The 23,295-nt window shown below is 44.7% G+C and overlaps 1 protein-coding gene across 15 annotated transcripts in view; it reads right to left on the reverse strand.

Annotated features, from left to right (window-relative positions):
- Window positions 1-23,295, reverse strand: part of gulp1a (GULP PTB domain containing engulfment adaptor 1a) — a 167,642-nt gene that overhangs the window by 104,523 nt on the left and 39,824 nt on the right. Inside the window, exon 2 of one of the 15 annotated variants that reach the window (XM_074658081.1) lies at window positions 14,111-14,235. The exons of 13 other annotated variants lie outside the window; for them this stretch is intronic. The gene's annotated coding sequence lies outside the window, so the exon portion shown is untranslated. Of the gene's footprint in view, window positions 1-14,110; window positions 14,255-23,295 lie in introns of all 15 variants that reach the window. One more of the 15 variants, XM_074658079.1, reaches the window with a different exon arrangement.

The following is a 23,295-nucleotide window of genomic DNA, read 5'->3' on the forward strand; positions in this document are numbered from 1 at the left end:
CCCAGTCACCAGGAAAACATGTTGGCATGGTACGTTTCTGCAAATCATGGATATGTTGAATGTGGATGTTTTTGCATTCATGCAAAGCAAGTGACGTAGTACAGTATATGGAGCCGCCGTTATTGAAAGCTACATGGTATAATAATGAGTATGAAGCGCGAGAAAGTTCACAAAGGCCGAGTGGGAAGGGTGGTGGATGGGTCACACAAACACAGGACCAACCAAAAGTAAACGTTGAGTTTACACTTGTTATGTAATGTTGTTATGTAACGTTGTTACGTAACAATGCTACATTGTTACATTGTTAAGTTACGTTGTTACTAGGGCTGTAAATCAATTAAATGAATTAATCTCGATTAATCGCATGATTGTTCAAACTTAATCGGGATTAATTGCAAATTAATCACACATTTTTCAAAATGTACCTTAAAGGGAGATTTGTCAAGTACTTAATACTCTTATCAACATGGGAGTGGACAAATATGCTGCTTTATGTAAATGTATGTATATATTTATTATTGTGAATATATTAACAACACAAAACAATGACAGATATTGTCCAGAAACCCTCACAGGTACTGCATTTAGCATAAAACAATATGCTCCAATCATAACATGGCAAACTGCAGCCCAACAGGCAACAACAGCTGTCTGTGTGTCAGTGTGCTGACTTGACTATGACTTGCCCCAAACTGCATGTGATTATCATAAAGTGGGCATGTCTGTAAAGGGGAGACTCGTGGGTACCCATAGAACCCATTTACATTCACTGATCTGGAGGTCAGAGGTCAAGGGACCCCTTTGAAAATGGCTTTTCCTGGCCAAAATGTATCGTAAGTTTGGACGGTATTTAACCTCCTTCATGACCAGCTTGTATGCCATCGTTGGTACCGATGGGTTCATTAAGTTTTTTAGTTTCATATGATACCCGCTACAACCTCCGAAAGATCAGTTGCGTTAATGCGTTAAAGAAATTAGTGGGGTTAAAACAAATTTGCATTAACGCGTTATTATCATGTTAACTTTGTCAGCCCTAGTTGTTAAATTTTTTTTACTTAACCAAGTATTTTAGTTGCCACAACCTAACCAATCGTTTCACTTTAACCACGTGGCATTGTGTGTTTCTGCAAGTGTGATATAAGGGTGATATGAAACGTAGTCATGAAAGGTATTTTTGGTTCAGAAACATTGGCATTCAACATATCCCGTGGTTTGCAGATACATACAATGCCAACATTTCTTTCCTGGTGACTGGATGGTAAAATTATAGTGCGTTAAGTAACCCTGTTTAATTCAAATCTAAAAGACATAGTCTGCTTTTATATTTTCTTGAAAATAAATATCCTCCATAACTCAAATCCTTTCCTTCCCTATAAAGTCATTCCTATCTCAAAACAAAGCTGATATGATACAATACAAATGGTCTGTGTTGAGCTGAGGAACAACGCTGGCATGATTTTCTTCAGCGTTTCTCTGTGTTAAATGTGTTTAAGTGGCATCTCACAGTATATATTACATGACATTATTATATTAGAGGAATAGATAAATAAACAACTGTCATTTTGATCTGAACTTTAGGTTCAGAAATGTGGTTTTACATAATAGATCTGAATGAGAAAACAGGTGTGTAGGATGCAGTGCACACTGTGAACATGGTTAAGTAGTCAACAGTGCTATTAATTAATCAGTAGTAGTGTAAACGCCATGGAAGCAAATGGTTTGGTCTGTAGCTAGTGGGCAGGCAATCAACCCTCCTATAAAGGCTTCAGTTTATGCTGCATTACTTGTGCCTGTAATAACTGCACGTTGGAAGAACATGTGAAAGCAAATGGCAGAGGATCACAGCGCCATTCAGCTGAAATTAATTCACCCCGTTCCTCCTCATTAGTGGAAGCCAATCGCCCAAAAATCATAATTAAGATACACTGGCAATGAGAAGCTTGAAGTCCCGAGGACGGGGGAGGGTTACTTGTCACGAAGGAGGGAGGTCTACTGGATTAATCTTCTTAGGCGAGTTTTGACAGCTCGGCAGAAAGTCGACTCCAAAACAAACTCAAAGAAGCAGGCCTTGATATAGCATTCCAAGTCAAGTCTAGTTTATTTGTATGGTCCCATATGAAATATGACTCGAAGGGATTTACAGGCTCAAAACATGAACCCAGCTCAAGGTCTCCAAGACAAAAAAAACAAACAAAGTGCATACTTCCATACTTCTCAGATGGCTAGAGCTGCGGGAAACTCTAATTACAAAAAAAAGATAGTTGTCGCAGAAAATTGGATTGTAATCCAACAAGAGGATCATCACAGGTCTAATGCTAATGCTGTAATCCAATATAAGACATCTAATAAAGTCAAATTGAGAAATATGTCCAGGAAAGGGAGTGATTACATAAGTCCAATCACACACTGAGATCTGTTCTTCCCATTGCTCCAGGTCTGGGGGGGGGGGGGACGTTTTATGGGATTGAGAGTGTGTGTTTAAATGGATGGAGGTCATGGTGGGCAGCACCTTTGATCGTACACTCCCATATAATAATCTTCATTCAAAAAATAAAGTTTCCCAAAGATGGTGGAGCCTTTTCCTCCCTCGAGGCTCTAAAGCCAGAGTTTGCTGATAAGAAGACACCATGATGTGGGCAGCAGCACAGATCCAGTACGGAACATGCTGAAAGTGGTAGATAAGAGACATGGGACACAGAGACAGCACCAGACTGGCTCCGACCCATCTTCTGTCCTGAGGGGCAGAACTCTGCCTGCACTGAGCAGATGACAAGAGTACAAGCTAGCAAGTACATCTTAAAACCTGCAGCGTCCTGACCTACACGGACAAACTACAGAGAGCCAAACTGCATCAGCTTTGAGACATTTGAGGAAATAGGCTGCTCAAAATAATGACAATAGACATAATAAGCAGAGACTTTGTGACTCCTAGACTTTCTAAATAGCTCATCCTTCATGGTGCATTAGCGCTGTTATGGCATTAACATGACAACGGAGAGGACTGACATCGGGGGATGCGGTTATCTCCCCCGAGATCCCACTGGGGAAGAGTCAGGTGTTTGTTTGACTCATCCACCATCCCAACCCGAACTATCATTACAAACTTATTTGTGATATGTCATAAACAAACGTAATCCACGACAAAATAGATTTCCCTTGAAAAGCAATTCACAATGCAGTTTGGTTGTTTCCACCCAGAGCCGGGTTCTGCCCAAGGTTTCTACCCGCTACAGGGGACTGTTTTCTTGTCACTTCTGCTCATGGGGGATCTTTTGCTAGGTCTCTAAATGACAGAGTAAGGTCTAGACCTGTTCTATATGAAAAGCATCTTGACATAACTCCTGTTATGATTTGACACTATGTAAAAATAAAAAATAAAAAAAATCGAAAATTGTATATAATTGTATGGCAACGTCATTTTTAGGAGACTGCTGAATTGATATATGCACTACATACTCAATATGTGTACTATCGTTCAACATGCTTCTGTATGAATAAACAGTAGTATGTATCTCTTCAGACGCTCTGAACTGTAACTACATGTCGCTTCCTGAGAGCCTCCTTGCCGGTTGCAGACCCGTAACCATGGTAACCCCTACCAGCCTCATGTGACCAAATGATGATTTGTGAGAATCATGAAGTCTGAACTAATTTAAAAACTATATTACGCCTATAGCAAGGTGGAAACAATTCAAGTGGAGCGTTTTTGATGTTACAGAGCCGTCCGCCCTCGTCTGTTATGAACATTGTGGTTATTACCGCATTGCATTGTGGGGTATTTATGCCGGCTTAGTGTCCAGTGTTTTTTGCATACTGTTATATTTTACTGGAAATAGTATACAATTCACATACTATGGATTTCATTCTTAGGTATGGGACATAATAAAGAATCTCACATATTGTTTTAGTCTACTAAATAACATGTTAGTGTGGAAGTAGGACATTTCGGACGCAACCTCACACTGTATGCAGGCATGTGTGTGCTCAGCAGCCATTTTACATGTACAGTAATTATCTGCACTTAAACAATTGCATATAATATACCAACCCGAACTCATGGAAGACGTATAAATAGCACAACATTTTAAGGACAGGATAATGCATTTTAGGCTTTTCGCGTGTCATTTATACGCCAAGTCACCATGAATCGGCCGCAGTCATATTTAGCCAAATAAACTACGGTAACGGCCGCAGGTAGGTTGAAGCAACAAAGCCACTTAGTTAGGTTTAGGAAAAACATCATGGTTGGGCTTAAAATACAAACGTAAACAATGTAACATAAGTTTGGAAAACGGGTCACAAACGTCCCTAACTTAACTCAAAATAACTCAACAACACTTTGGGACACCAACACCGGTCTCCTGGTTGAAGTCCAGTGTTTGTTGGACCCATCCACCCCTCCTCCCGCCTGACATAAGCAGTCTTCTCTTTTATTCTACCTAACTAGCTCTGAGAGTAGCATGTTTACGCGGCCGCATTGCAGTCAATACAGACTACATGGCTTACCAATGACACGCCAAAAGCAACAAAGGCGTTGTTATTGCACGCAAAATGACTTACAAATTACCGTGTTATTCATACCCCATGTGGTGAGACCGGGCTGAGTACACGCCACACCATAAACCTAAAGCCATACAGACAAACATTGTAAATATGCACCGTCTGAGAGGAAACTCATGCATCAGAAACTTATGCATCAGAAACACACTATTTATGTTGATTAGCACTTTTTTTTATCAGTGTGTTGTGGTTTACAACATTATTGTTGACTGTTGTCTATCCGCCTGCATCCCCAGATCACAGCAATAAAGTTGTTAATTCAAATGTTCCAGGAAAGATTGCAAAAACTTGTAAAATGAGATCCAGGAGGTGAATCCTACATTTTCATCACCTTGGTTGGATCTGTGAGGCAGGCGTCCTGCCGTGCACGTAGGGAGGAGAAAATTGAGTTTGACATGTAATGAATAAAATAAGCTCTATTGAAAAACTGAGAAATATGAGAGGTGCAAACAGTGTTTGTGTTCACATCATATATTGCATCTCAGAAGATTCCAAACTTTGTCAGCAGCAGCACGCACGCACGCACGCACGCACGCACGCACGCACGCACGCACGCACGCACGCACGCACGCACGCACGCACGCACGCACGCACGCACGCACGCACGCACGCACGCACGCACGCACGCACGCACGCACGCACACACACACACACACACACACACACACACACACACACACACACACACACACACACACACACACACACACACACACACACACACACACACACTACAGAGAATTTGGATGCAGAAGAAGTCTACTGCGTCTCCTTTGGTGAGCTTTAGAAGAAAAGGGTACTTAGAGCAGCTTTACTGTACAACCTGACCCAGTTCAAACACTAACTGATATTCCATGTCAACTTCAGTCAATCTAGGTTGAACTGTGACTCCATGCGAGGGAAGCAGAATTAATCAGTTTCTGCTCACAGCAAGACCGCTGGCTGACGAGCAAATGCGACACGGGGATTTGTATTATTGATAAAACATTATCAGCATATTCCCTTGATTTGGAATAAAAATAGAGGCACTCCACATCTCCGGTCCTGCTGAACAGGCTTACCGTGCACAAGAAACATTTCTACTTCAAAGTGTGTAAGTGAATTCTACTGTTTCCTCATGTGGTTTGAGGGTTTCAACAGACAATAAATACCCCCAACTGAGCTTTACACTCATCTCTGTCATGGTGTTGACACTTTCTCAAGCAGCTACCTGAAGCTAGTCAAACCAGCATCGAATGCTTTTAGCTCATAGTAGTTCTGGTGTAGAAACATAGTCTGTAAATGTTTCAGCTGGCAGGTATTGCAAGTGAATGCCAAGACTGATAAAGAACGGTTCCTTAGTGTCAGCGACCCTGGTTGTTACGGACTGACAGAAGATGGAGTTTACCCATCTAGGACATGGCAAAACAACACTGATTGCTCCGAGCTACCACTGCCGCTAACCGCTTATATCGACTGCAAATTACATTGAGAGGACAGATACGTGAGTCACTGCTGATTGGTTGGGGATATAGCTATTCAGTCTGATTATGAGGTGAAATCCATCCAACTGCCCATAACGTAATTAATAATAATGATGCAATGTAATTGTTCATGTAGGCAGTGTCCGAAATTAACTTTTTGACTCACCGGCCAAGGGAACTGTTGGATGAAAAAAATCCAGCAGCCAAGCATATTTTTTACCAGCCAAAATATTAAATTGCCTTTTGTGTCACATATACATTTGTTTCAGTACATTTCATTGAGCTAATAAGGAATTATGTTGAATACAGAACTAAGAAAACATAATCAATAATTCATTTGCATGTTTGTTTTGATTCTGGTGTTAAAGCTGCAGTAGGCAGAATGTTTTTGGCATCATTGGGCAGAAATAATAACAACCTTTCAGCATATTGTAGTTCAAGTGTTCTGAGAGAAAACTAGACTTCTGCTCCTCCTCATGGCTCTGTTTTCAGGCTTTAGAACATCTAGTCCATGACGGGAGACTTTGACCAATCACAGGTCATATCAGAGAGAGAGTGTTCCTATTGGCTGTTCATTCAACGGAGGCAGCTGTCAATCACTTGCAAACTCTGACTATTTCTCGCCTCAAATCGTTTCAGAAACATCCTGTAGTGTACTGTCTAGCTGTAAATAGTCATTACAGTAACATAATATTGATTCATATTTGATCAGTGCTGCCTGGTTTGACCTTTTGATCAGAGTTTGTGAGTGATTGACAGCTGCTCAGAGACGACAAGGCTCCAGCTCAGCTCTGATTGGTTGTTTTTCTCCGGTCTGTGAAATCGTATAGATGCCGTTAGGAGCACCGGAGGACACCAGAGGACACAGAGGCACATGATTTTTTTCAGATTACCTGTCTCTTGCACTACTGTCAGGATATAGTGACCATTTTATAAAATAACATTTTTAATCATATTTACTTAATTTGTACCCACTGCAGCTTTAACAATGCAGCTAAAAAAATAAATAATTATTTTATATGTGTAAAAACTAGCATTTGGTCAAGATTTTTCATAGGGCCCCCAAAAAGTTAGAACCGGCCCTGCTAGACATGCGTCTAAGTTGGAGGAGCTGCTGGACAAGATGCTCCTGTCATGGGGAGGGGTGCAGCACGTTGCCTCGGACAAAATGTGAAGAAAAGATCTCATTGTAGGAATAAGCAAGTAAATAAGTCATTATTAGTGACATGTTTTCAGCTCCTCTCCGGGAACCATCACCTTAATGTGGTGGAGAGGTTTGCGTGTCCCTATGACCCTGAGGGCTGTGTTGTCTGGAGCCTGGTGCTGCTGGTAGGGTCTCCCATGGCAAATTGGTCTCAGGTGGGGAGCCAGACTAAGAATGGTTGATAAACCCCAATGACAAAACGAGGCAGTGGAGGAGTTACCCGGCCCGGAGGAAGCCCGGGGCCCACCTCTGGAGCCAGGCCTGTTGGCCTGGCTTGCCATGGATGCCTTTTCTGGCATCTCTGTGGAGGTTGGGGGCATTGTTCAAAGCTTCCATTGCTGAAGCTGCGGCGGTGAGCTGTGGTCTAAAGGTCTTAGGTGCCTCAAGGGGCGGCAACCCTCGAACATCGTGGTGGACACAAGTGCTCAGGGAAGCCGTTTCCAGGTCGTGGAAAGGAGGGTTCGGCCGATAGTCGAACCTCGGATCAAAGACGAACAATGCGGATTCCGTCCTGGCCGTGGAACAACGGACCAGCTCTTCACTCACGCATGATCCTGGAGGGGGCCTTGGAGTATGCCTATCCAGTCTACATGTGTTTTGTGGAATTGGAGAAGGCGTATGACTGGGTCCCCCGGGAGATACTGTGGGGGTGTTGCGGGAGTATGAGGTGAGGGGTGCACTTCTTAGGGCCATCCAATCTCGTACGCCCAAAGCAAGAGCTGTGTTCGGGTTTTTGGCAGTAAGTCGTACTCGTTTCTGGTGAGGGCTGGCCTCCGCCAGGGCTGCACTTTGTCACCAATCCTGTTTGTGATTTTCATGGACAGGATATCGAGGCATAGTCGGGGTTAGGAGGGTTTGCAGTTTGGTGTGCTGAGGATCTCATCGCTGCTTTTCGCAGATGATGTGGTCCTGTTGGCATCACCGGTCTATGACCTCCAGCACTCACTGGATCGGTTCGCAGCCGAGTGTTAAGCGGCAAGGATAAGGATCAGCACCTCTAAATCTGAGGCCATGGTTCTTAGCAGGAAACCAATGGATTGCCTACTCCAGGTAGGGAATGAGTCCTTACCCCAAGTGAAGGAGTTCAAGTACCTCGGGGTCTTGTTCGCGAGTGAGGGGAATATGGAACGTGAGATTGGCCGGAGAATCGGAGCAGCGGGGGCGGTATTGCATTCGCTTTACCGCACCGTTGTAACGAACAGAGAGCTGAGCCATAAGGCAAAGCTCTCGATCTACCGGTCATCTTCATTCCTACTTGACCGAAAGAACTAGATCGCCGTTCAAGCGGCCGAAATGGGTTTTCTCAGGAGAGTGGCTGGCGTCTCCCTTAGAGATAGGGTGAGAAGCTCAGTCATCCGTGAGGGACTCGGAGTAGAGCCACTGCTCCTTTGCGTTGAAAGGAGCCAGCTGAGGTGGTTTGGGCATGTGGTAAGGATGCCCCACCCCCTGGGCGCCTCCCTAGGGAGGTGTTCCGGGCACGACCAGATGGGAGGAGGAAGACCCAGGACTAGGTGGAGAGATTATATCTCCACACTGGCCTGGGAACGTCTCGGGATCCCCCAGTCAGAGCTGGTTAAGGTGGCCCGGGAAAGGGAAGTGTGGGGTCCCCTGCTGGAGCTGTTGCCCCCGTGACCCGACCCCGGATAAGAGGTTGAAGATGATTGAGTGGATGAGAGATGTTTTGAGCTGTTGTGGAGTTTTGTAACGTTACCGTTAGAGTTAGCGAGCGTTAATTGTAACGTTACCGTTAGAGTTAGCAAGCTTTAACTGTAACGTTATCGGTTCACACACACTGTACACACACTTTACACACACTGTACACACACTGCACACATACTGCACTGCTACATTCTCAGCTATAACGTTGTCTAACTCGGTGTGTGTAAGTGTGTGTATGTGTGTGTGTAAGTGTTAGTGTGTGTGTGTGTGTGTGTGTGTGTGTCAAACTCCAACACAGAGAGCAGAGGACAGAAGTAATTGACCCCAGAATGCAGTAGAGACTCTCAGTGTAACCAAGCTTATAGTTTTTTATGATATGACGATTTTGATAAAAAACGTTTACCCGCCAGTGTGGCAGACAGCCTTTCGAAATTTACTCACCAATTGGAAAATTGACCCGCATTTGGAGGTTTGTAGGTGAGCTATAGCTGAGGACAGCCGGGGAAATGTATTTTGTTTATCTTTAGCTCAATTTCTACTCCGAGACGGGCTGTGAGAATGTTAGCCCTCTTCTCAGTGGATGCAGAGAAAACATGAACATGCAGTATTCTCTAGTAGACTATATTACTGTGATGTTCTCCCCACTGTTCTCTCTCAAAAGACTGGCTGATGAGTAAATTCAGAATGCCACAGCTTAACAGGAAGGAAAATCATATATCTGTGGATGTCAACCTGGCCTCAGATCTTTGCATTGGTTGCCAGGTAATCACCAGCAGCGACAGCGTGTGGCTGCTACTGTTACCCTGAGAGTCTGTGTGTGAGTCATCATGGCAACAGGTGATCCTGGAGACTCCTACTGTAGCAGGAACTACCACAGAGGACCTGTTGAGTACTTTGCCAGGTGTTTATACTGTCTGTCTGTCTGTCTGTCTGTCTGTCTGTCTGTCCCTGTGTCTGTCCGTCCGTGGACAGATTTTGTCACAACTGTGCAAGATGCAGTCACAAAACTTTACAGGTGTGTAGTTGAGATCAAAATGAAGTGCAAAGATGTGTGTGGTCCGAGTAAAGGCTCTGGAAGTAAAGGGGTAGGAAGTGGGAAAGGGGTCACTGCCCCCCCCCCCAGCTTCCTACCCCCCTACTTCCCTACACTGTACCATCAAAACATGGTCTCTAGTTTTAGAATTGAACAAAACTGAACTTATTGTCATAATAGAATTTCTGTCTCACGGTTGTATGCCTCCGCCAACCAGTGAAGTGTCACTTAACATCCATGTCTGTCCAAAATGTCATCACCTCATCATTTTTTCCTGTTAGACATTTGTGTGAAACTGTCATAATTTGCCTATGAATTCTTGAGTTATGGCGTTAATTTGTGAGGTCACAGTGACACTGACTTTTGACCACCAAAACCTAATCAGTTCATCCTTGGGTCCATACTTGTCAACCCTCCCGATTTTCCTTTTCGTTATCTCAATCTGTTTCTGGCGCTATACAGCGTCTATAATCCCAACTGTTTCCACCCGGACAACAATACAGCTGGCGGAAGAGAGCAGTCTAAGCTCGCGGCTGACGCTGGCTCGGAGGCATGAAAAGCCCTGCATGGCCGTGCACCACAGGAACACTATTTTCAGAACGGCTGAAAGAAACACAGTCTTAGATCTTCTGGTACAGGATCGTTGGGTGTTCAGAGAGTTACGTCCAAAATCTGTGAAGATGCTTCCAGTTTCTCTGATCCTAGTTGTCGGTAAACTCTGCATTACATTCATTAAATGTGGATTAGACATGCTCCAACGTTATCACAGTTTAAAAGCAAACTAAAAGCTTCATTTTTCTGTTACACATTTGATCAACTTTGTTTTCTGGTTGATGTGTTCTATTATTGCGTTTGGTTGTTTTAATTAGCATAAAAAAGCACAAGCCCGGTACTTTTCTTTGATTTTCTGTGAAGTTGTTACCTTGAAACTAAATGGAAGGTAAGACATTCTTTTCCACTCAATGGATTGAAAGTGGAATACTTAGGCTGCTGCTACTTTGCCTGTCTTTTATTCAAAATCTCTCTATTTCCCCACATGTCTCTGGGGCCCAGTTGCCAGTCCAGCACCACGGGGGATCTACCCTGGTCAATCCCTGCTTCCTGACTGTGAGGATAACGTCCTGAAAATACTCTCATCTCCACTCCGAGCATTCCTTTGCAGCACTCTTCTGCAACAAACTCCCAGCTTTATAATTCTGATTTTATACTTGTGTCAATAAAGGTTTGTTGAAGTATTATTTTATTGAATATTGCAGTTAAAAAAAAAACAGCATGACCATAGTTAATTGTGATTAATCGTAAATTAAGTATTTAATCCTCTTATCAACATGGGAGTGGGTAAATATGCTGCTTTATGCAAATGTATGTATATATTTATTATTGTAAATCAATCAACAACACAAAACAATGACAGATATTGATCCAGAAACCCTCACAGGTACTGCATTTAGCATAAAACAATATGCTCCAATCATAACATGGCAAACTGCAGCCCAACAGGCAACAACAGCTGTCAGTGTGTCAGTGTGCTGACTTGACTATGACTTGCCCCAAACTGCATGTGATTATCATAAAGTGGGCATGTCTGTAAAGGGGAGACTCGTGGGTACCCATAGAACCCATTTACATTCACTGATCTGGAGGTCAGAGGTCAAGGGACCCCTTTGAAAATGGACATGACAGTTTTCCTCGCCAAAATATAGCGTCAGTTTGGAACATTATTTAGCCTCCTTCGCCACATGACATGGTTGGTACCAATGAATTCCATAGGTGTTTGTAGTTTCATATGATACCAGTACCTTCACTTTACTTACTATCTTTGAAACTGGGCCCTCTAAACATGCCTGACAGCCCTAATTCTGCTTCAATCCATATTTGTTGACGTTTAGCCTTTCAAAAACAACATTTTCACTACAGTCAAAAAACGGTTTGCTCTCCCAGTTATCGTACACAAAGGGAGGCACACACCCGTATGCTCTTGCAGGAATTTAACAGCACCATAAATTACCTTTACAGTACATAATCACAATAACAACAGGTTGATGACGTCATAAAATATGACAGAAGTTTGAGGTTTCATTCGAAAACTTCAGCAGCAGCTTCAAATGTAAAAATAATGACATTCAAAACAGCCCTAATTAAAGGGTTTAGCTAGAAATAACACTGTCATGGACTTACTGCCATGATTTAAATGATGATGTTGAGACGCTCATATTATCAGCTTCAGTATATTCCTACCCAGCCTTACATAAAAGACTCATGTGAACTGAACTTCACTGGAGTGATTCCAGTCACACAAAGGAAGGCAGACCTCGTGCCAACTTTAAAGTTCAATGCATGCGTGGGCCAGTGGCCAAAACAATCTGCCAAGGGGCTATCCTTCTCTGTCAGTGTACAGAGTAGCTGTGACAGGAAATAGCCTTGAGGGTAACTAAGCAAACAAAACACATCTTCAGACTTCTTCCCGCTCATCTTGATTCAGTAGTTCAACTCAGAGGTCAGTCATACATGGGGCTCAAACTCTCTGTGGGGCAGAGTAAGAGCATTTAAACTAAGTGAAAAATATTGTTCCAATGTTGAGCGAGTCATCAAGCGCTCACTTGGAAACAAATTGTTCTCTCTTGCATATATATTGTGCATTACACATACTGTAGGTCGGCCAACTACATTATTCATTATGATATGCAGTATTTATCACACTCCAGATAACCTTGCCACAGTCTGTAAAGAGGACTGTAAAAGTCCCACTAACAGTGTACAGTACCTGTGTCAGAAAGCTGAAAAAAATAGATTTTGTGCCCTTGTACATATCTAACCTTCCTGCTGGGCTGTTCAGTTGAGCTGCTATTTAAACGTGCTTATCAATCAAAGTCATCCCAGAACACTTGACAACAGAAACGGCAACATATAACTTAAAGTCAGCATGACTTGGTGACATTGGTGGTGGGCATGTGGTAGGTGATACAGAGAAACTGATCGAAAATCGATTCATCTATTTATCACAATTTATTTTTACGATTTCCAAATTGATTTAATGACAGAATCGATATATTTGCTTCATTTGAGTCTATGCGGAGGTAAAAGGAAGTTAGTGCTTTTATTGTTGTAGTCTGAGCGCTGTTGAAGCATTTTAATTAGGATTTAAATAATGGATTTTTTTTCCAAAGATGAGTCAAAAATATTTGATAAATGATACTGAGATTTGGTAGTGATACATTTCAACCAATTACTCTTTTTTAAATTTTGATCTCCCTCTTCCCTCTCAAAAATAGAGGAGTAACCTCCTCAGCCTCCACTGTTGTACAATCCCATTTCAGTGGTGGCTGCGTAGGATTGGTTCAGACTCGTGTGATCCAAACATTACCAAGAACTCTAGAGTGCTGTAAAGTTCAAAAGTCTCAATTGCAATACGATATCTACCCATGGCAGAGTTAGCATGTAGCTTTAGCCAGTTCCAGCTCTGCTTTTCCTGCAATGTGTACAACTCAAAGTGTTTCCATATTTTACTGCATGTGAAGTATTAACCATACTTTGGATTTAAAATCAGAGGGTACATGTCTGGTTGTGAACTAACTAACTAACTATCTAAAGAACTAACTAACTATCTAAAGAACTATCTAAAGAACTAACTAACTATCCCCGCAGATCTCGGACCCTCCGCCGTTTTCTGCTTTCTGGCTTCAGCTTTGTTTTTCATGAAACGGATATGACGTCACGTTATTCAGACTACAACAATTAAAGCTGTAACTTCCTTCTACCTCCGCATAGACTCAGATGACACAATTATATTGATTCAGGCTTACAAAAATTAATTAAACAAATCATTAAAAAAAACTTGCAATATTTAGGTGATTAGTTTTTTTTCCCCGCACCTACTGCGGGCCTCCTCCCTCCTACTGCGGGCCTCCTCCCTCCTACTGCGGGCCTCCTCCCTCTTACTGTACGCCTCCTCCCCCCTACTGCGGGCCTCCTCTCTCCTACTGCGGGCCTCCTCCCTCTTACTGCGGGCCTCCTCCCTCTTACTGTACGCCTCCTCCCTCCTACTGCGGGCCTCCTCCCTCTTATTGTACGCCTTCTCCCTCCTAGTGTGGGCCTCTTCCCTCCTACTGTGGGCCTCCTCCCTCCTACTGTGGGCCTCTTCCCTCCTAGTGTGGGCCTCCTCCCTCCCAGTGTGGGCCTCTTCCCTCCTACTGTGGGCCTCTTCCCTCCTACTGTGGGCCTCCTCCCTCCTACTGTCGGCCTCCTTCCTCCTAGTGTAGACCAGTCATTTTTTCCGTGAAGTATTCCAGAAATGTGTCTGGGATCTGTTTTGGAGACTTTTGTTGACATTAGTTTCTCCAAAGGAAAGGAAAGAAACAGAGAAAAATTATATTTTTAAACTATTTTTGATTAGCATGTCCCTCTGGTTCTGGCTTATGTAGGAAATAAACTGGAGAAACATAGTTCTGAAACTTGTGTTTGGTTGATTATTTCTCTGTTGTTACAATGCTAATTGTCATTGTATTTTACATCGTTGGAAAGCCTGTTTATTTACCTTCACAATGGTGTCCAACTTGTAAGGATCATGCATTTGTGGGATGAGCAGCACAGCTGATTATGTGGGGAGCGCCCAAGAAAAATGTTCCAAAATGCTCTTCCAATGGTAAACAGTGTATTCTCATGTTGGTGTTGACTCTTGTTTTGAGTTGTTTGGTGGATTGGATGTGTAACGACGGCTCGCCGTTACGGGAGTAATATAGTATGTGTAACTATAAATACTATACATATGGATTATTGAATATACTTAATGAACACACGGAGGTATTAATTAATTAAAACAGTCAATAACATGCCAAACTTACTACTTCCGGTTTCCGTCTCCCAAGGTGCGCGGGTGAAAGAGATCCCCGGGGACTCGCGCCCTATTAATAGTTCCGGGAGGGCGAAACCAGTGGGAAGTGGGTGGAGGGGAGTTCGGCGGGACTGTTTTGTGTGTATTTGTGAAGGGGTAGTGTTTATGGATGTTTATTGAGGATAGTTGGGTGTGTATGTATTTGTTAAGAGGATTTATATGTGGGGGATGGATTTATGTACATAAATGTGGATGTTTTTGTATGTTGGTGTGGTGTTGTGTTTGGGAAAATGGTATGGGCCAATTGAGGGGAGTATAAAACCCATGAGTTTGGGTCCATTTGGGGGGAATACTACGGTGGAGGCAACATGTGTGACGGGTGTGAAGGGAAAAATAAATGCTTCTATGCTGAAATGCCATCCAGTTGTGGACTGATCCTCATTTCCTCCATGACCGCTCGGGGATTCTAACAAGTGGTGTCAGAAGAAAAGGCCGGACAACATATTGAGGAGAGCATGATGACTAGAGGCACAAAGAAAGATCCTCAGGAGGAGCCATGCAGTGGGGAAGCAGGTACTTCAGCTGACCAGCAGGGGGCAGCGGCTGGTGGAAATCCTGATAAGCTGGAGGAGCTGACTGGCATGATGAAGTCTCTGGTCCGCTCCCAAACATCCAGAGATCAGCAGTTGGAAAAAGAGTCCATGCGCCAAGAGCAGAGATGGAGGAGCATGCAACACCAGTTCCAACGGATTCAAACACAGGTGACAGAGATGAGAGATGAATATGACAGCAGAGGGGAGCGCTATGAAAGTGTTGATGGTGCAGACGGGGAAGAACCGGAGGTGATGGCCGGCCAGTCCAGTCAGCGGGAGTGGTCGCCACCACCACAGAGGGTGCGACACATGCATAGAGACCCTAAGTTGATACCACTCACTCCGGAGGATGACATCGAACACTTTCTGACAACGTTTGAAAGAATGGCCACTGTCTGCCGTTGGCCAAAAGAGGAGTGGGCCATTCATCTTGTTCCTCTGCTCACAGGTAAGGCACGTAGTGCCTATGTTCTCATGGACATCACAGACTCTGAAGAGTATGAAAAGGTTAAAGAGGCTATTCTAGCTAAATATGAGATCACAGCCGACACCTATAGAAGGCGGTTTAGTGCACTGAACATTGATCAAGGAGAGACCCCACGTGAACTGTATGTTCGACTGAAGGACATGTTTAACAAATGGATCAAACCACAGAGCTCTACGGTGAAAGACATGGCCGAGCTGATGATTCTGGAGCAGTTTTTGAGGATGGTGGACCCGGAGTTGGAGGTCTGGATCCGTGAACGAGACCCAAAGTCTGCAGAAGATGCCGCCCGGTTTGCAGAGGTTTTCCTGTCAGCCAGAACTGGGAGCAGAAGAACCACCTTCGGCCGGGACAGCTACTTCACCGGGCGCAGTAAGTCCAATGGGGGTGAAAGGGGTGGTCAAACTCAGTTTAGGCCTCAGAACAATGCTAGGCAGTTCCCTCCCAGTAAACCTAACAGTAACAAGCCCTTTTCCAGCTCTAAGCAGGACATCCGCTGCTATCAGTGTAATGCCTTAGGTCACACTCAGTATACATGCCCCGCAACCAGACAGAGTAAGCCTTCCCTTTTGTGTACAGTACCCAGACCCGCTAACCCAGTCTCTGTGCAGGCAGAAGCGCTCACAACACCGGTGTTAGTGAATGGTCAGTGTGAGAAGGCCCTCTTAGACTCTGGCAGTTTCAGTCTGTGGTGCTGTCCAGCATAGTTCCTAGAGAACTGTGGAGTGAGACCACTGCCAATATTAGTTGTGTACACGGTGATGAGAAAAAGTACCCCACAGCTGAGGTTTATCTTACGGTTGGTGGCCAGACTTACCTCCTGCCAGTAGCGTTAGTGCCCAGACTACCATATCCTGTTATCCTTGGCCAGGATGTCCCCACACTGTTAGATTTGATTGAGCAGGCAAAAGGTAAGAAGCAAGTTACCAGTGAGGGACATGTAGAGGGCACTGTTGAGGCACCAGTTCAGGAGGTTGAGCAGCAGTTACAGCTCCAACCGGCAGTTAAAGCATGTAACGTGGTCACAACTAGAGCACAGAAGGCAAGAAATACACTTGAGGAGTTACCATTTTACCAGGTTGAGTTGGAGGCAGGTCCAGTCAAGCAGCTGAAGTCCAGAGCTCAGAGAAGGAGGGAAAAGGTTTTGGCTACGGCCAGGGAAGAGTTTGAGGGAGTACCTAAGCCCAGCCATCCTTTAGATTTTCACATTCCCCCCGACATAGCAGCAATACAGCGAGCTGATCCAACGCTAAAATCCTGGTTTGACAAGGTGACAGAGGTCGAAGGTGAGAAACAGGGAAAGGTAGACTGTTTAGCTGATGCTAGCTATGTGGTTAAGAGGGGCATTCTCTACCAGCGTCAGGGAAAGGATGAAGCCTTAGCTTTGCCACAGAGCCTTACACAGAAAGTCATGGAACTAGGGCATTCTATCCCCTGGGCGGGTCACCTAGCATTTCAAAAAACCCTCAGCAGGATTGGCAGGAGATTCGTTTGGCCGGGCATGTACACCCGGGTTAAGAATTTTTGCGCTTCATGTGAGACGTGTCAGCTAACTTCATCTAAGGGTGTAGCCCGAGCCCAGCTTCAGTCACTGCCCATTATTGATACACCATTTGACCGAATAGGCATGTATGTAGTGGGGCCCCTTGAGAAAAGTTCTTCAGGAAATCGGTACATCTTGGTAATTTGTGATTATACCACCCGTTACCCAGAAGTCTTTCCCCTCAGGTCTGTTAAAGCCAGGCAGGTTGCCAACTGTCTTATACAGCTATTTTCAAGGGTAGGCATACCTAGAGAGGTCCTGACAGACTGTGGGACAAACTTCCTGTCCAAACTACTGCAGCAAGTTTATCAGTTGTTAGGTGTGAAGGGTATTAAGACCACCCCATACCACCCCCAGACGGACGGCCTGGTGGAAAGATTCAATCAAACACTTAAGAACATGCTGCGAAAGTTTGTCTCCCACACAGGCTCTGATTGGGACCAATGGCTGCCATACCTGCTGTTTGCCTACCGGGAGGTGCCACAGGCTTCAACGGGATTTTCGCCCTTCGAGCTTCTCTATGGTCGCCAGGTGAGGGGGCCACTGGACCTCCTGAGAGAGCACTGGGAGAATCCAATTGCAGATCAGGAGAATGTTGTTGCCTATGTCGTGAAGATGAGAGAGAGGCTGGAACAGATGACGGCTCTAGCACAGGAGCACATGAGGACGGCGCAAGCCAACCAGAAGACCTGGTATGACAGAAAGGCCAGAGACAGGATATTTCATCCAGGGCAGCAGGTGATGCTGTTGCTCCCAACCAGTGACTGTAAGCTGTTAGCCAAATGGCAGGGACCTTACCAAGTCACCAAGCGCCAGGGTAAGGTAACCTATGAACTACACATGCCTGACAGATTGAAGAAACATCAGTGTTTTCACGTGAACCTGTTGAAGGAGTTTCAGGTGCCTTCACTGCCGATCCAGCAACCTGCCCAGCAGCAACTCTTCATCCGTGCTCTCGATGAGGAGGAAAACAGAGAGCAGTCGTTCCCCACCAACTCTGAGCCGACTTCAGCGGATGTGTCCCATCTCCAGCCAGCCCAGCAGAGGGAGATAAAAGCCTTGCTGGATCCAGAGCTTTTCCAAGAAAAACCTGGCTTCACAACTCTGGTCCAGCACAAGGTCCATCTGAAGGGAGAGGCTGCTCCCCGCCGGAAGAGCTATAGGATCCCTGAATGTTTGGTACCAGAGTTCAAGAAGGAGATTGAACTGATGTTGCAGCTGGGAATAATTGAGACATCAACCAGTGAGTGGTGCAGTCCTGTTGTGTTGGTACCTAAAAAAGATGGCTCACTGAGGTTCTGTATTGACTTCAGGTACCTCAATGCAGTCTCAAAGTTTGAAACCTACCCAATGCCCCGCATCGATGAGTTGCTGGAAAGAGTTGGGAGGTCCACGTTCATCACCACGCTTGACCTGAGTAAGGGGTACTGGCAGCTGGCCCTGGCACCTGAGTCCAGGGAGCTGACAGCATTCAAGACGCCCTATGGCATGTTTCAGTTCAGGGTGATGCCGTTTGGTCTCCATGGGGCGCCAGCAACCTTCCAACGACTCATGGACCAAGTGTTGAGGGAGGTGCCACAGTTTGCAGCCGCCTACTTGGATGATGTTGTCATCTTCAGCCAGACATGGGAGGAACATATGGCTCACCTGCAACGGGTCCTCCACCTGATCAAGACAGCCGGGCTAACCATCAATCCAAACAAGTGTGCTTTTGCACGGGAACAGGTGGAGTACCTGGGCCATGTCGTTGGACAAGGGGTGGTCAAGCCTCGAGTGGGGAAGGTGGATGCCATCCACTCGTATCCGGTGCCCACCACCAAGAAGAAGGTGCGTGCCTTTATGGGGCTGGTGGGTTGGTACAGCAAGTTCATCCCCCACCTTTCTGAGAGGGCAGCTGTCCTTACTGACCTCACCAAGGCCTCAGCCCCAAACAGAGTGAGATGGAATGAAGAGTGTGACAGGGCCTTCAAGGATCTCAAGAGTGCCATCACAAGTGAGTCTGTTCTACACACTCCTGACTTCTCTCAGCCATTCACACTGCAGACGGATGCTTCTGGTGTCGGCCTTGGAGCAGTGCTGCTACAGGAGGCTGAGGGGGAGAGGCGTCCTGTATTGTTCCTGAGCCGCAAACTCCTGGACCGGGAGACAAGGTACTCCACAGTGGAGAAGGAGTGTCTAGCCATGAAGTGGGCCATTGATTCACTGAGGTACTACCTGCTGGGACGTCACTTCTGCCTTGAGACGGATCATCGGGCTCTGCAGTGGCTGAACCGGATGAAGGACTCGAATACACGTATCACAGGGTGGTACCTGTCCCTGCAACCCTACGACTTCACAGTCCAGTACCGGGCAGGAAAGGCCAACCTGGTAGCAGACTGTCTCTCCAGAGTACATGAAAATTGAGGTACTGTACTGTGGAGAGGAGGGGAGGAAATGTAACGACGGCTCGCCGTTACGGGAGTAATATAGTATGTGTAACTATAAATACTATACATATGGATTATTGAATATACTTAATGAACACACGGAGGTATTAATTAATTAAAACAGTCAATAACATGCCAAACTTACTACTTCCGGTTTCCGTCTCCCAAGGTGCGCGGGTGAAAGAGATCCCCGGGGACTCGCGCCCTATTAATAGTTCCGGGAGGGCGAAACCAGTGGGAAGTGGGTGGAGGGGAGTTCGGCGGGACTGTTTTGTGTGTATTTGTGAAGGGGTAGTGTTTATGGATGTTTATTGAGGATAGTTGGGTGTGTATGTATTTGTTAAGAGGATTTATATGTGGGGGATGGATTTATGTACATAAATGTGGATGTTTTTGTATGTTGGTGTGGTGTTGTGTTTGGGGAAAATGGTATGGGCCAATTGAGGGGAGTATAAAACCCATGAGTTTGGGTCCATTTGGGGGGAATACTACGGTGGAGGCAACATGTGTGACGGGTGTGAAGGGAAAAATAAATGCTTCTATGCTGAAATGCCATCCAGTTGTGGACTGATCCTCATTTCCTCCATGACCGCTCGGGGATTCTAACAGGATGATTGAACTCTCTATCAGTAACAAGGAACAAACAAGACATATTGTCTATTTTACCCTTTATTCATTTAATACACCGTCAGGAGCCTCAGTAGCGGTGGAAGATCCATACGCAGCCACAACAGCCTGGCACCTCCTCCTCATGCTGGTCACCAACCTGATCACACGTTGCTGTGGGATGGCGTTCCATTCCTCAACCAGGATTGGTTGCAGGTCAGCCAGCGTGGTTGTGTTGGTCACTCTAACACGTACAGTACGCCCAAGCTGATCCCACAAGTGTTGAATTGGGTTGAGGTCTGGACTCTTGGCAGGCCGTTCCATTCTCTCTACTCCCACATTGTGGAGGTGGTCTGTGATAACCCTGGCTCTGTGGGGGCGAGCATTGTCATCTTGGAGGATGAAGTTAGGTCCCAGATTGTGGAGATATGGGATCGCCACTGGCTGCAGAATCTCATTCTGATATGTCACTGCATTGAGATGGCCTTCAATGATGACAAGCCTTGTTTTGCCAGTTTATTATCAATTTAGTCATTAACTGTCTATGTTGGAATGCAGTCATGCAAGTTATCAAGCCAAGTTATTGTTACAGCAAAAATGTGAAATATTTTGGTTTCTTAATTGTGAGTATTTGCTGCTTTAATTGTCTTATGTGGTGGTAAAGTGAATATCTTTGAAGTTTGGATTGTTGGTTGGAGAGAACAAGACAGAGCGTTCTAGGGATGATATATTTTAGTAAGTTAGCATCGCCCTGGTTCCTTTGACAGAAAGCCGAAGGGATTGTTCCATTAGCTTTTAGGTTATTGTAGAAAATAAACTCTGTGGCAAACAAACGTTTATGATACTTACACCTTTTGTTAAGCAAGATTATTTTCACAAATGAACATTGATTTTATGAGTTTTGAAGCGTGAGCTGTACATTTTTTTTTAAATAATTTGGTTCAAATGATAGGCAACCCAAAACAAATAAAAAGGTTAAAAGCCTGGGAACTCACCGCCACTCAGGACTATTCTTTTTATCTTCAAGACTGAGAACACAAATGTAGTTGCATGACACTTGGTAGTCTTAGACACAGCACGCTTTCATAGAAAAAAAGAAAAGAAAAGAAATCCCAGCAAGTCTCTGGAAGACCATAGCATCCAGTCCTCATTCTGAGAGGGTTGATGTCCTTCACATACTAGCATATGGGTTGTATTCATATATATATATATTTAATTGCTTCAAATGTTTCCAGACACAGAAATCCAGCAGCAGCTTATTACTGAAGACGTTTTTTTCTGAATTCCAAAGCAGTACTGCAGAGAAGCACTCGTCAAGCACAGCCCATTGTTTAGGAGTGTATTGGCTCGCTTCTCTTCGGGATTTTGCCAGAATGTAATATCAGCAAACCACAAAGCTAATGTTAAATTAAACATGTCAGAAATACATTTAGAATACTGCATGCCACATCAGAAATCATGTACTTTAACCAAATAATCCAAAAATGATGTTACAAAAGCAATTGGATGCCTTTCTAATAGTTTGTGCAACATAAATTTCAATCAGCCACCCGGCCACAAATATTTCAAGCGATTATGGAGAGCAACAAACCACAGCAATAAATACAACAAAGCCATCTGTGCAAACAAACACGACACGAGCTCTGCCGAGATCAAAGTGGTTATTTTGAGGTAGCTTTACCAAGAGACCTCTCCTCTGCAGCACCTCATCTTTTAGCAAAGAAAAGAACTGCTTCTGGGTCACAGAATGATCTATTTCTATGGATATATCTCTGACTGTAAAGTGTTTCATTTCCTGCACTTTATCAACACTTTATGAATAGCAGAGCAGATTAGAGGACAGGGAAAGCTCATTTTGTATTTCACATCAGAGAGAAAGCTACCAAAAAAACAAGATTTGGGGATTTTTAGTTTGAAGTAATGGTTTAGAAAAAGTAGGAATATACATATATTTATTGTTTGTTTTACATATTTTAAAGCAGCAGTGGGTAGAATTTGAGCAAATATGACAAAGAAAAGTTGTTTTTATATAATCATTCCATACATATATCCAGTGTCCTCCGGTGCTCCTAACGGCATCTGCAAGATTTCACAGTCCGGAGGAAGACAACCAATCAGAGCCGAGCTGGAGCCTTGCCATCTCTGAGCAGCTGTCAATCACTCACAAACTCTGATCAAACGGTCAAACTAGACAGCGCTAATCAAATATGAATCAATATTCTGTTACTGTAATGACTATTTCTCAACTCAAATGTTTTCAGAATCATCTTGTTGTGTATAGGGGTGTGACGAAATATCGTGCCACGAAATATGGCGATAAAAACGTGATGATATGCATCGTTGAGACGAAAAACTGAATGGCGATATCAGGGCATAACAGGTACTACGTACCAGGGCTAGAGCTGCAGCCTCTTCCTGCCTCTTCCTGCTGCTCTGCAAGGCCTATAGAAGGAGGCTGAGTACGCGTCACTTCTTTGGGGTACAACACATGCGCACTCAAATCTGGTCTGCCCTTGCCGAAATTGAACCAATCGCAACGCACGGCCGCAGCTTCAGGTACACTGCGCGTGTGTCATACCCCGAGAGCCATGTCCGCCCGTGACCCAGCCTCCTTTCATAGGCCTACACACACAGCGCAGTCAGTGAACAGCTGATCAGAGATCAGTCTGTCATCCTCCCCCGCTATGTTTACACAAGCAGAGCGCATTAGCTCGGCGGCTAACAGCGCGTTAGCTCGGCGGCTAACAGCTAACTGTAAACTTATTTAGTTGAGCTGTGAATGACTTTAGTTCCTCTAGTAAGCCGTGTTTCAGTGTTTGTGTCCGGGGAGTTTATTGTGAACTGAGGAACGGAAGACGTGAAGCTGTTATTGACGAGGCTGCAGACTACGGAG

Source organism: Sebastes fasciatus, chromosome 14 (assembly GCF_043250625.1).
Source record: "Sebastes fasciatus isolate fSebFas1 chromosome 14, fSebFas1.pri, whole genome shotgun sequence".
NCBI lineage: Eukaryota > Metazoa > Chordata > Actinopteri > Perciformes > Sebastidae > Sebastes > Sebastes fasciatus.